General features: G+C 36.4%; 1 long non-coding RNA gene across 2 annotated transcripts in view; it reads right to left on the reverse strand.

Annotated features, from left to right (window-relative positions):
- LOC145470193 (uncharacterized) overlaps positions 1–13,633 on the reverse strand; it is a 370,979-nt gene that overhangs the window by 179,764 nt on the left and 177,582 nt on the right. The gene's annotated exons all lie outside the window — the stretch shown is intronic.

The raw sequence follows: 13,633 nt of genomic DNA on the forward strand, positions 1-13,633 counted from the left end.
CAGGCAGCAAAATAACTTAACACATTGAAACAATGTTGACAGAGATATGAATCTAGGTCATACATTCGTCTGAGTGGTTCTTCGGAAACTAATTAACTTAAATTAAGAGTTTAACGAAGCGGTTCATGTCGCTCTTTGAAAAAGGTTTTGAAAAAATAAGCTTAAGGGAAAAAGTAACCTAAATATTCGATATTGAAGTTCCACCATTTCTGTTCTAAGAAGGCGTTCACTAAAATATTGGGAAGGTTCAATTTTGCATGGCTACCTTCATAATGCTAGTCTCTCTAGTGCTCAGCCAAGTGTAATCAATGATTAGGGTGCCGCCGCCACAAAACAAATTGAATGGAAATTCAAATAAAGTTTTGCTATTTTAGCGTGTGTTTACTTATTGAAAGTACCGTGTGGTTTGAGCTTGAAGCGATATAAAAAATAGGTCCGCACTGCGTACTTGTGTGTGCCTAGCGCTCTTTTCGCTTCTTTTAATTTTACGGGTTAAGGAAATTAAACTGGGCCGCTTACTGGAAACGGGCTTCCTTATCGGGATAGGGTGCTGTCCCTTCCCCTTCTTCCTCGCATTTTTCGCCACCCGATCCCCATCCCTTCCCCGTTTGCGCCTGCAACGCAAGCTATATTTGTTAGTGTGTTCAGACAGTAGGTATAGTCTGCTTTCGCGAGTGCGCTAGCGCCGCTTTTACGTCACTTCTGCACCGTTGTCGCAGTGTTGTGCCTTCTTTGGTCGAGAAATGTGTTCAGTTGTGAAAGACCTTTAGAGGAAAGGTTTACATCAATGAAGGTCTTTGCATGGTTTATTATTTGCCAAATTAAAATATCGTGCTACATAAAATCCCTGGGTACCGATTTTATCCGAGTAGTTCTAAAAATAACATGTAGCAAATATTAATATGCTATAGATTAGAAGAAGTTTTGACGAGAAGGGTAAACTCACAATGTTTATTTATTACCTCTTCTAACCAAGAGAGTCCGAGACAAGAGAGAGGGGATATTCATTGATTAAATTTGAAGGCCTGAAGAGGTTGGCAGGCGAAAGTCCGAGACTTAAAAGAATGATATGCATTTGACCTGGAAATTATAGATGATATTGTTATAGTTTTGAGGTTTGATTGTCACGGTAGGGTTTTGAGTGAGATGTGTTAGCTGTTTCTGTTTTCCTAGCCTCTTTGTGCTTACTAAAGCGCTTTCCCATGTGAACTCTATTTAACACTTTTCAAAGGCGAGCTTTTTAAACTCATTTTAATGACTTTGTGCAATCACAGTTGGAGTAATTTAAGGAATTTTAATTAGAAAATAGGATTTTAGTCATTTGGAATAGTATCCTTATCTTAAACTTTGATAATCCCTCCAAAATATTTGTTTTGATATATCATGGCAAGTGTTTTAGGTTGAAGTTTGTTGAAACGAACAAGCTAGTTATTCTGGAAGCCACTCAGAAGAAATTTTTTAGATTGTGTTTACGTTTAGAGCGTTCACGTTTTGTTGGGGTGCGTGTCCATTTCATGCATGCTCTAATTGGCAGAAAATGACGGTCGAATCAATGACATCAAAAATTGTAGGGTTAATTTATATTTAATTTCCTGCACATCATGCGTTTGCCTTATAAGTGATGGAATATACACTCTGTAGCACATCATTTGTGTCAACCAAAGCATCACTTCATTCTACTTTTTGTATTGTGTAACATCTTGTTTCAATTTTGGAATGAGAATTAACGTCTTGGTTCCGAGAATTGTAGCAAAATTTCCGGAGTCCGACATCGTTGCCTGTAACTGGCGCCACGCACATCATATTCTATAACTGACCCTTGAAATGCGATAAGGAATCCTTTGCATTCACGAAAATGGTTATAAAAGCCGATCCTTGACAGGTATTGTTCAACCGAGATTCGAATACTAACTTATGATCTTGAAAAAGCAACAACAGGGTTGTTGTAAACAATGTTCAAGTGCGAGTGTTTCTAAGAATGCAAGTACAATGCAAGTGCAAGGCAGTCTTTTTCAGTTTCTGAGAGTTTCTGACAATCTCTGACAATATGTCTCACTTAGAAGTGCTGCCTACATCAATCAGTTCAATTAAGGCGATATAAATGTTGGCTAGCGAGATATTGGCTTCCGAAACAAAACAAAAATAACAATATATAGTGCTGTTACCGTCATATTTTCAGTGGCCCAATAGAGCCCACTTCTACAGTCATGGTAAAATAACATCTTTATTCCGTTTTTCACCGCATCGATTCTCTTGCTTAACAAGGTAATAGACACGTGATGTCTTTAACAACGCTTACTACGGTTCATACTTTCACCCTTGATTGGATTTGGCGGCAATTGTATTGTTCATTTTTATTCATTATAATCGACACACCCACTGAAGGAAAACAACTTTGGAGTAGAGAATAATAGGAAAATCAATATTTATCAACTAAAAATAGTTTTGGGATGAAATCAAAATTACTCACGAGATTCTCAGGTCGGTATGAACGGTCACAACAGATTTAACCCTTACGGCAGTACTACTGCTATAAAGCGGAACAGGTGTTGTTCACAATACATGCAGCTTAAGCCCTTAAGTCATAGTTAGTGTAAACATTAATTCCAGTTTACCTTGTTTGCCTATCAGCTAATATATATTTTTCCAAAATATTTTTGTCACATTGCTTATGACTTTTATATTTCTTATCTTGAATACCGTTTTCAAACAGCTTGGAAATGAACCCCTCGGCTAACACTTCATCGGTGGGGGTGGGTAAGGAATTGGTTTCCAAGCTGAGACGGGGCTCCGGTTAGTGGGCCAAAGTCCACTTATAATATCAGTTGTGTGGAATTCGTGTAACTAGCATGTCGTATTCCTATTTCACGCGATCGCCGTCACACAATCGGTCTATTTAATACCTAATATAATACAGTTTGATTGGTAAACTTTTAGCACCTTAAAAAAAATAGACATTGAAGAAAGAAAATTGAGTGGAAAATTTATTTGCATCGATCAACAGGAAAAGTGACCGCATGTGGCATGTGCTAAAATTAAGATACTGTGTACTTTGTACTACACTGAAGCAAGCGGCAGCTAGGCTAAAATGTGAATTAAGTGAAGAAAATCAACACTCTCAGGTTTGTTTTGTAGCTCAAATTTTATTGCTAATTAATTACTTGAAATCGAGACCACGACCCATATATCTATATGCTTTTACAGTCGGACTTCCTTATCTTTGGCCTGTTAGAACTACCGCCACAGTTATATAATTTGCACCATGTGTTTATTTAATGCCTGAAAAAACAACTTCCCCCTCGTCGTTTATTGATTCACTTAGCCTATCAGATCATGATGGAGAAAACGTTTAGATTTCCTAAAGTAAAGCTGAGAATACTTAGTTCCACTTAGTCTTATATACATGAATAAAGTCTTGACCAAGCAGAATGCCTTTCGCCTATATGCGGGCGAATTACGTAATAGATTTATTGTTATTGATTCTGCTGGAAGGTTCAAGGATAAAAAATTATATCATTTTTGTAAAAGAACGCTTTGCACATTTTAAATTTGAGTATATCTAGTTATTCAGTTTAATTTTTTCTCACTTTTTTTCTGTACCCAGTCGTATTTGGTCGTATTTTGTACCGGCCTCGTAACAATTAACGATGATAATTAAGTTCCACAAACCTTAATGTAACGGCTTCCCTTGGTCAGCGAATCACGCGTGAAATAGATAGACAGCGTAAAATGCTCTTCCCTTCCAAAAGTTTCAAGTGAATAACATCTGAGTCGTTGAGTCATTAAGTGTCATGACTAAATGTTTGCATTTAAATTGAATCAGGTTGAGTTATATAAGAATATAATTAGAGTTTCTAATATATTAATAATATATAAGCTACAATTTTAGCGTTCTGATTGGCTAAGAACATGTCAATTAATCCCAGTCATTAGTGCAGAAAAGTGAATTGAGTGCAAAGCGGTGATATTGAAAATGATTGACAGCTCCGAAACAAATTAGCTCGGACAGACAAATTAGCGGACAAAAAATACACGAAGATTGAAAGTCCCTACCTAAATTTTAATAGAAAGACTTCATAACAAAGCAGAATACAAAGTAGACTTGCCACAAGTCGACCGCATGGACTTCAGGGTAGAATAGCTAAGCATGCGAAGCGAACTGCGAGATTTTAGGCCACAAACCAGTGTTGTGAAGGTCGCGAAGCAGCCGAACGAGCGACGAGGATGCGAGAGGTCGACTTGTCTCGCTTGAAGGGTTTCGCGCAAAATAATAATAATAATAATAAAAATAATAATAATAATAATAATAATAATAATAATAACAATAATAATAATGAGGAGTGGCGTGACTTGCAACTGGCGCCTCAGATTACCTTTGCGAGTCCTTGACTTGAATTGAGGAACAGACCAATATATTTCTAAGTGATGACTGTGACGTCATCGATTAAACCTGACATACAGCATTCTTTTGGATAAATGGTGTCCCGCTTACGCCGTGCACGATGTATTCCGAATCAAAGCGAGGAGAACTGGGAACTAAAAAAACACTGTTTCCTTGAAAACCGCCATCTTGAGTTTTCGGGATCGAATGAAATCGTTTTTCGGCGGCTTGTAGCATCGACAAAGTGTTGTTTGGAATTCCAGTTTTTAAACGCACGCACCGGGACTGGAGTGATTGTAGTATTTTATCCATTGTCGGATAAATTTGAGCTCACAAGCACATCGAAACTTATTGTAGAGCTTGTAGATATAGGTATTGAAAGTATCGCCACTGTCGAGATTGGACATACCAGAAGGCAGTTTCTTAAAAGGATTAAAAAGGTGAGCTGTCCGAAATCTTTGTTCTGCTCGAACGTAGATCGCATTTGATAACGTAACGAAAGGTTCTGTTCTATGTATTGTTTACGTTTTTATTTACTGGGACAATAGATCCTCCAAATAACATTGAGTTTCAAAGTGATTTTATATTGCCGCTTTAATGACTTGGTTTGCCGGTGATATGGAAATAAATCCGGGGTTTTGTGCTTCTAAAACAAGGGTCATGCCCACTCTTGAGATATCCATGGCTATCATACTGAAAATTGAACAGCTATGCTGTTGAAATTTTTGTAAATAAAAAAGAGGAAATGATGCAATACCTTCAAAACTTTAAGAAGTCGTATCTTATAAGTGATTCAATGAGGTGGTGTGATATATTTAAATGTTTTATAATATTATTTTGGAAAAAATGATTTTCTAGTTAATGGTTGAAAATGATTATACATAATATTTTACTCTGATCATTAATTCACCCCTTCTATTCTATTTGCAGAACGCTGAAATGGTATGATAGTGTATTGGTCTTACTTCCCATAGCTATCAGTGCATTTACAAGTATTGAACTATAGACAGTAACAAACATGTATGCAAGATGCAATGTATGTTTCACTAGTCAAGACAGTGATGACCGAGGCTGTTGATCATCCTCCCAGATGTATGTCACAGTAAAACCGCGCATGTATTTATGTAAGAACCTAGTGGTGTATTTTTTAGAATCTGCTGGCAGAAATTTGCTATTTTATTAGCCAAAAACATAAGGGCCTGTTTAACCAAGCAAAATCAAGCAGGCTCTTATATATATATGTACGTGGGTCACAGTTAAGGTCATTCCTCACGTTTGCATTGCGCATCCTTACTGCGCATAATTTATGGCGTCATTAGCGCGCGTTCGTGCACGCGCATATTGAAAACATGACGGATTTGCCTTGATATTGAGCTCTGTCAGTTGAAAAATGGTTCTAACTCACCAACGAGCATGGGCACCCCAATTTTTTTCCAGTCATTGTAATCAACTAATCATAAGCTTTGCGTGAGAAAAGACTGATCTAATTTCTATTGCTGAAAATTGAATAAATAAGAAAAATAGCAGGTACACTGTGGTCTTTTCTATTTTGCAGTCAGTAACCATATCAAGAAATTTGGTTCAAATTTTTAATCAAGGATTTAGCTTTCTGCCTGAATCAAACTTAAAATGTTTACTTGTGTCTGACACAATGTATTGACTGTAGTTTAATGCGGGTTCTTATGAGTCTGGGTTCACAAAGATTTTACAATTACTGGGAATGCGTTCTTATAATAAACATTAAATAATGCCAAAATGGGGCATTTCCAATGCCTCACTGCTCCTTAATGAGCATGGGCACCCCCCTTTTTTATTTCAAAATTGAAGTTATCATGTGACAAATACTTCGTGGACAAAGTTTGAACAAAAATTTATTGTCACTTTTATTTCAGAGGAATTACCTTAAATTATGATTAAAGTTTTAGCTTAAGAGTGTGACTTTGAGATTTCAAATTTACATTACAAGAAAATAAATAACACAATTGTGAATAAATACCGTATATTCAAGGACCAAACGGTTTAAAACCTTGTAGGTATATTTATTTTTCTGGTAATCAACTCATATATCTCCTTCATAGAAATTAAGAACCTAATTAAAAACCTACTTAGCCTAAATTGCCAATAACTACGCCAAGATACAAGAACAAATTTTGCCAGACTTCAAAACATGTAGCTTCTTGCACGTGGGTTTTTACTGTATTTATGTTGTAGTGTGCCAAAATGTTACACTAAACGACGGGTGATTGAACAAAAAACATTCAATCCTTGATCATTACAATGGTGTGTACATCAAACAATGATCCTTTTGGCCATATTTTGCATCAGAAACCAGGCACACAGGGTAAACAAATAATGAGGAGTGGCGTGAAAAATGGCTTTTGAAATATATTTCTTACATATATGTTTCAATGAAATGCGTTTTTGTGTCTTTTAAGAATAAAACTTTGGTGCAGATCATGCTTGAATATTGAACTAAATACGGACAACTCGCTCTGAAACAACTTGCTTGACAGTAGTTTCTAGACCAGTGGCCACCTCTTCCTTTATTGTGCATTGGAGCGTTTAGTTATTAATCTTTGTTTTACGTGCTTCTGAATTATGTGTTTTTTTTACCTACATGAGTATGACTTGAAACTCTTCTGAATAGATGCTTATTGAAGGCTGCAAACATTGGCTAAATAGCTGATAATTAAAAGTTAAGGGAGACAAATTACTTTTTTCGGTGCTATTCAGGAGTTTTGACTTTATTGCATTGAATTATAACCAACATCAACTAAAACAACAGAAAGGATTTTGCTCACTCCCGTCACTCCTCTATGCATTATTTTTTTGTCTTGTTTCATTCTCTTCACTTCTCCTCACTCCAGACACAGGATGTACCTTCCGTTACTTCTAGTTATGTTTAAGCATCCGTTTGTTTGTTTATGTTCCAACTTTCTAGCCAGAATTTTAGAAATGGTAGTTAAATCTCATCGCTTCTGCACGCATTGCGTGCCGTTTATTTTAACCAAATTTCCTGCAACTGTTGTTCTGAACAATCTCTTACGCCTACGTAAGACGCTGACATGCCACGGGAATTTATAGTCAACCGCAAGTCACGTTGCGTTGACAATTCTGTCCCCAAGGGATATTCATGACAACTGTGATAGGTCGAAGCGCAGCTACCCGTTTTTGGGTGGATAAAATTGGCGCCAATGAAGTAGGAAAAGTCCTTCATCCGAGTGGTACTAAATAAACAAGAAGAAGGACTTTCCTAACAGTCTATGTACAAAGCTAAGCAAAAATTACTAAACTTAATAATACATTTTACACTTTTCACAATGGTAGAGATAAAAGACATAAACGCTCTAGTTGTTCTCGATCTGCTCTCTTGCAAATTGCCAGGGCCCGGTAAATGGGACCTCAGCGCAGAGAGTGGTGAATAAAACCGACACCCGAATTAACAAAACTACTCTTAAGGTAGTCCAAAAGGTTAGGAAATACAATCAAAGCCACTCTTAAACATATTAAGCCTGTTGACCCCAATACTGAACTAAACTCAATTGCTTTGTTTTTGCTTAAGTACAAATTGTTAGCTGTAAGGATAATTAGAATCACGATCTTTCTCTTTCTCTAAATAAAGTCGGGGATAAAATTAAGAATTTAAAATTTCTCAACGACAGGGAACTAGGAAACACCTGAGCAGGCAGCAAAATTAACTTAACGCATTGAAACAGTGTTCACAGATATATTACGTAATTTCGGTCATTGAACTGAGTGGTTCTTCGATAGCCAATTAACTTCAATTAAGAGTTAAACGTGGTTTATCTCGCTCTTTCAAAACGGATTTGAAAACTTAACATACGATTCGAGATTCCATTTCTGTTCCAAAACAGGCGTCTATGATATATCGAGAGGGTTCTATTTCGCTGGTTGCCTTCATAATGCTAGTATTTCTAGTGCTCAGCCAAGTGTAATCAATGATTAGGGTGCGTGCCGCCGCCACAAAGCAAATTGAATGGAAATTCAAATAAAGTATTGTTCTTTTAGGGCGTGTTTACGGATTGCAAGTACAGTTTGGCTTGAGCCTAGCCTAAACATGAAAGCGATGCTGCAGAGAAAACAAACAAAACAATAGACAGCGTTATGTAACTGTCGTATTTTCAGTGGACCGATATAGCCCGGCGTTAGCATAGACTACCCATGCAATAATGGTGAAATAACATCTTTATTCCTTTTTTTTTTCACCGCATCGGTTTCTTGTTGAGGATGGTTTAACAAGGTAATAGACACCTGCTTCCATTAACAACACTTACTGTGCCTCATATTTTCACCCTTGATTGGATTTGGCGGTAATTATAGTGATCGTCCTATTCTGTCCCATTGGTTTCATTGCGGTAGAGAATGATAGGACCGATCAATATTTATCAACTAAAAATAGTTTCGGAATGGAATGAAAACTATTTTATTTTGGCATTCTTAGGTTGGTAAGACCGACCACGACATATTTAACGGCAGTACTAGCCTGTACTACAATGAACAGTTGTTGTTCACATCACAGCTAAAGCCCTTAAGTCATAGTATAACTCCTGATCCCTATTTACCTTGTTTACCTATGAGCTAATATCTATTTTTCCAAAATATTTTTGCCACATTGCTCATGACTTATATATTTCTTATCTAATTGAAAACCGTTTTCGAACAGCTGGGAAATTAACCCCTCAGTTAACAATTTATCGTTCTTAAACGGCTTCCGAATTGAGCCGGCGGTAAGACGGCCAAAATCCACTTTAATATCAGTTGTACAAAATTCGTGTTATTGGCATATTGTATCCCTATTTCACACTGTCGCCGTTACACAGTCCATCTATTTAGTACCTAATAATATGCAGTGTGATTGACTGGTAAACTTTTAGCATCTTAAGTAATAGGCATAAAAGAAAATAAGATTGAGAAGCAAATTTATTTGCAACAATAGGCAATGAACGCGACCGGAACACGACTAACACGTGCTAAAATTAACATACCGGCTGTGTACTTTGTACTATACCGGAGTGAGGGACAGGCTAAAAATATGAATGAAGTGAAGAGCACTCTCAGGTTTAATTTTTAGCTTAATCAGATTCTTAATTCCGCTTCATTATTTGCATTCCACGAGCCATAAAGTTTATAAGCGTTAACAGTCGCACCTCATCTTTGTCCTATAAAAACTACGTACAGTTATATAATTTGCACTGTGTTTATTTAATGCTTGAAACAAATTCCCGCGTCTTTTATTGATTCATTTAGTGTATGAGATCAAAATGGAGACAAGTGTAGATTTCCTAAAGTAAAACGGATAATACTTAGTTCGTCTCACTTATAGTTCCTCTTTCCACACCTGAATAAAGTGTTGACCGAACAGAATGCCTTTCGCCTACTTGCAGTGAATTACGTAATAGACCTTATTTGTTGTTATGGATTCTGCTGGAAGGTTCATGGAAAAAAAATATATCTATATATCGTTTTTTAGATGTAAAAGGACGCTTTGCAGAATTTGAATCTTCAGTATATCTGGATGATTCAATTTACTTTTTTTTCTCTCTTTTTTTCTGTAGCCAGTCTTATTTTGTACTTCGTAACAGCTAACGATGTTAATTAAGTTCTACAAACCTTGATGCAACGGCGTCCTTTGGTCAGCGAATCACTCTTGAAGTTCGTCTGTGAAACCCATAGACAAGCCTAAAATGTCCATCTCTTAAAAAGGATCAAGTGAATATCATCTGAGTCGTTGAGTCATCAAGTGTTATAACGGAATATTTGAAGTTAAAATAATTCATGTTATTGAAATCAACATAGGTTATGTAAGCTTTTTGCAGGTTGTTGCATAAGACTACAATTAAAACTGTTATTACATTAATTTGCTTACCATCCGTAGAACTGCTGCGGCATTCCACGAAAAAGCGGGCACATTTTTGACTTTTCACAAGTAGGATAAGGAAAATTATTTGTTATGTACATTTACTAAAGAAGTGCTTTTTTAGCTAGTTTCAAGCTGTTTAAGTTTGGCCTTTTAGCTTAAGTTTCTTCGTCTAACGCCATTTCTGCTCTTAGTTTTGTATGCGAAGACAAAAAACCCTGACATCTACATTTGCTATATTTAGCTCCGCAGTACACAATACGCTGGTGGGGTCCAGGATGAATGAGGTCAAAGAGGTTATTCATTTTTAAGCCACTTAGCCAAAGCGGGCGTTTTTTAGAGGTTATATATGATCATTTTTGTCCAGTATGTTTCTTTACATTTTTTTGGCGTGTTAATTTTTATTAAAGCACAATGCTAACAAAGAACGCTGTTTATGCCCATTAAACGGTTCATTTTCTTACTTTTAAACACACTCTTCGGTATCATTGCCCATATAAGGTCTTTTTTTGTTTTCCCTTCTAAGTCTTCATTTTGTTTTGTTATTACCTCTTCCCGTTCTTCTCTCTCATGTTAAGGCTGCACAAGTCGTTTGATGGCATTGCCTTCATTAAACCAGAATCTAATTAGCTGTCGCGGTATCTAGCACTGTTTTGACTGTACAATTGTATTCAAAGCGGGCGTCATTAAAAAAAAAAAAAAATCGATCACGCAAGGGTTCAAAACAGGTCGTGTTCTGAATTAAAGAGTTGAGTTCAAAGTTATGTAAATCGGCGCGATTACAAATAAATATTTTGTTTGATCAAGGATTCTAATTCATTTGAGGAGTGAAAGTGTCTGAACTTTTAATGCTATCCTATTCAACACAATTTTTTCAAATTAACAGTTACATATACATCTATTTGGAAAACTATTTTTATCTTAAATATTTGAGGTTTGAAACCTACACTGAGAAAAAAGATCTGCAGATAGTAATTTAACCTCTCTAGACGTCATCAGAAGTAACAGCTAATCTCGCTACTGACGTTGACATTTAGACAAGGCTTTAGCTCTTGACTGAACAGAGTCTCCCTAATTCTGCAATTATGTCAGTTTTTCCGGACGCTAAAATGTCAAAATGATTCCATATGTTGTGCTGTAGTTTCCCTTGAATAATATAATAGTCTAAATCTCATGGTGATCAGAATACTTTTATTTTGGTAAGTTGAAATTATCCAAAGCCCTCAATTTTCAAACAAGTGCATTTTTTATTATTATTATTTGTTACGGTAAAATCGGTTAAGGCCACATAGCTAGTTCTAGAGCAATCTAAATCGTAGATCTGCGTAATTAAGTAAGTAGCTATAGGTTTTGAGCTATTTTGTTCTTACAACCATTCTCTCCACAGTCAGCTGCCACCAAAACGTCTCATATACTTACACCCAGTATTCACCATTTTCAAGGCTAACGTAACTTAAAATTCACTTTTCTAAATGTAATAGATTTTTTCTTCAATTTTGCAAATGAGCAAACACAGGTGTATACTATCACTAGCACTACGTTGTTTCAACGCTTCAATAGGGTCAGTGGCTTTGTCAGTTACACAAGGTATTAAAAAAAAAGGTTAAAATCAATAACAACCTAGGGAAACATGCATGATTAATCACACTCTGCTGCGGGAATGAACTTGGTGTAAATCTGTAATGAGTCTCAATTAAGAATAAGCAGTAGGGAAAACAAAGAAAAAAAAAAAAACCTTTCTTGTACGTTACACTTGCCATGATGGTGGGCGCTGTAAATTAAGATATTGTTCTCGATCTGCCTTCTTGCAAATTGCCAAAGCCGGCTGAATGGGACCTCAGCGCAGAGAGTGCTGAATAAAACCCACACCGGAGTGTCAATTAACAAAAGGTAGTCCGAAAGGTTGGAAAATATAATAAAGGCCAGTCTTAAACGTATTGAAGCCTGTTGAACCCAAACCTGAATTACACTCAATTGCTTTGTTTTGCTAAGTATAAAATTCTTATCTGTTAGGATAGTTCGAATCACGGTCTTATGAGTTCCTTTCACTTTCAAAAAATAAATTCGCTGATAAAAATAACAATTTAAAATTTCTTAACGACAGGGAACTAGGTAACACCTGAGAAGGTAGCAAACTTAACCGTTAACGCATTGAAACAGTGTTCACAAATATATTAATTTCGGTCATTCAACTGAGTGGTTTCTCGATAACCAGTTAACCTAAATTCAGAGTTAAACAAAGCGGTTCACCTCGCCCTTTGAAAACGGGTTTGAAAACTTAAGCTGGAGGTAAAAGATAACCTCGACATCCGATTCGAGATTCCATTTCTGTTCTTAAACAGGCGTCTATGATATATCGAGAGGGTTCTATTTCACTGGTTGCCTTCATAATGCTAGTCTCTCTAGTGCTCAGCCAAGTGTAATCAATGATTAGGGTGGCGCCCGCCACAAAATAAATAGAATGGAAATTCAAATAAAGTTTTGTTCTTTTAGCGCATGTTTACTGATGAAAGTGCGGTGTGGTTTGAGCATAAATATGAAAGCGATGTAGACAAAACAAACATAACAATACATGGTGTTATGTAACTGTCGTGTCTTTAAAGGACCAATATAGTCCCGCGTCAGCATAGACCACTGTTACAATCATGGTAAAATGGCATCTTTGTTCCTTTTTTTTTCTTTTTCGCCGCATCGGTTTCTTGTTGAGAATGGTTTAACAAGGTAATAGACACATGATTTCATTAACAACGTTTACTGTGGCTCATATTTTCGCCCTTCATTGGATTTGGCGGTAATTATTCTGACCTTATCGGAAGGAAAGTCGCATTGCGGTAGGGAATGATAGGACCTGATCAATATTTATCAACTAAAAATAATTTTGGAATGAGATAAAAACTACTTAATTTTGGCATTCTTAGGTTGGTAAGACCGACCACGACATATTTAACGGCAGTACTACATTGAACGGTTGTTGTTCACATCACAGCTAAAGCCCTTAAGACATAGTTAGTATAAGCCTAGATCCCTGTTTACCATCTTTGCCTATCAGCCAATATCTATTTTTCCAAAATATTTTTGCCACATTGCTCGTGACTTATATATTTCTTATCTTGAATACCGTTTTCAAACCGTGACTGGAAAATTAATCCCTCGGTTAACACTTTATCGGTTTTAATCGGTTTCCGAACTGGAAAGAGGGCCAAAGTCCACTTTTAATATCAGTTGTATAGAATTCGTGTTATTAGCATAGTCTATTCCTATTTCACACTGTCGTCGTTACACAATCCATCTATTTCGTATCTATTATGCAGTTTGTTTGACTGGTAAACTTTTAGCACCTTAAGTAATAGACATAAAACAAAGCGAGATTGAGA

This window comes from Orbicella franksi, chromosome 15 (genome assembly GCF_964199315.1).
Source record: "Orbicella franksi chromosome 15, jaOrbFran1.1, whole genome shotgun sequence".
NCBI classification, from domain to species: domain Eukaryota; kingdom Metazoa; phylum Cnidaria; class Anthozoa; order Scleractinia; family Merulinidae; genus Orbicella; species Orbicella franksi.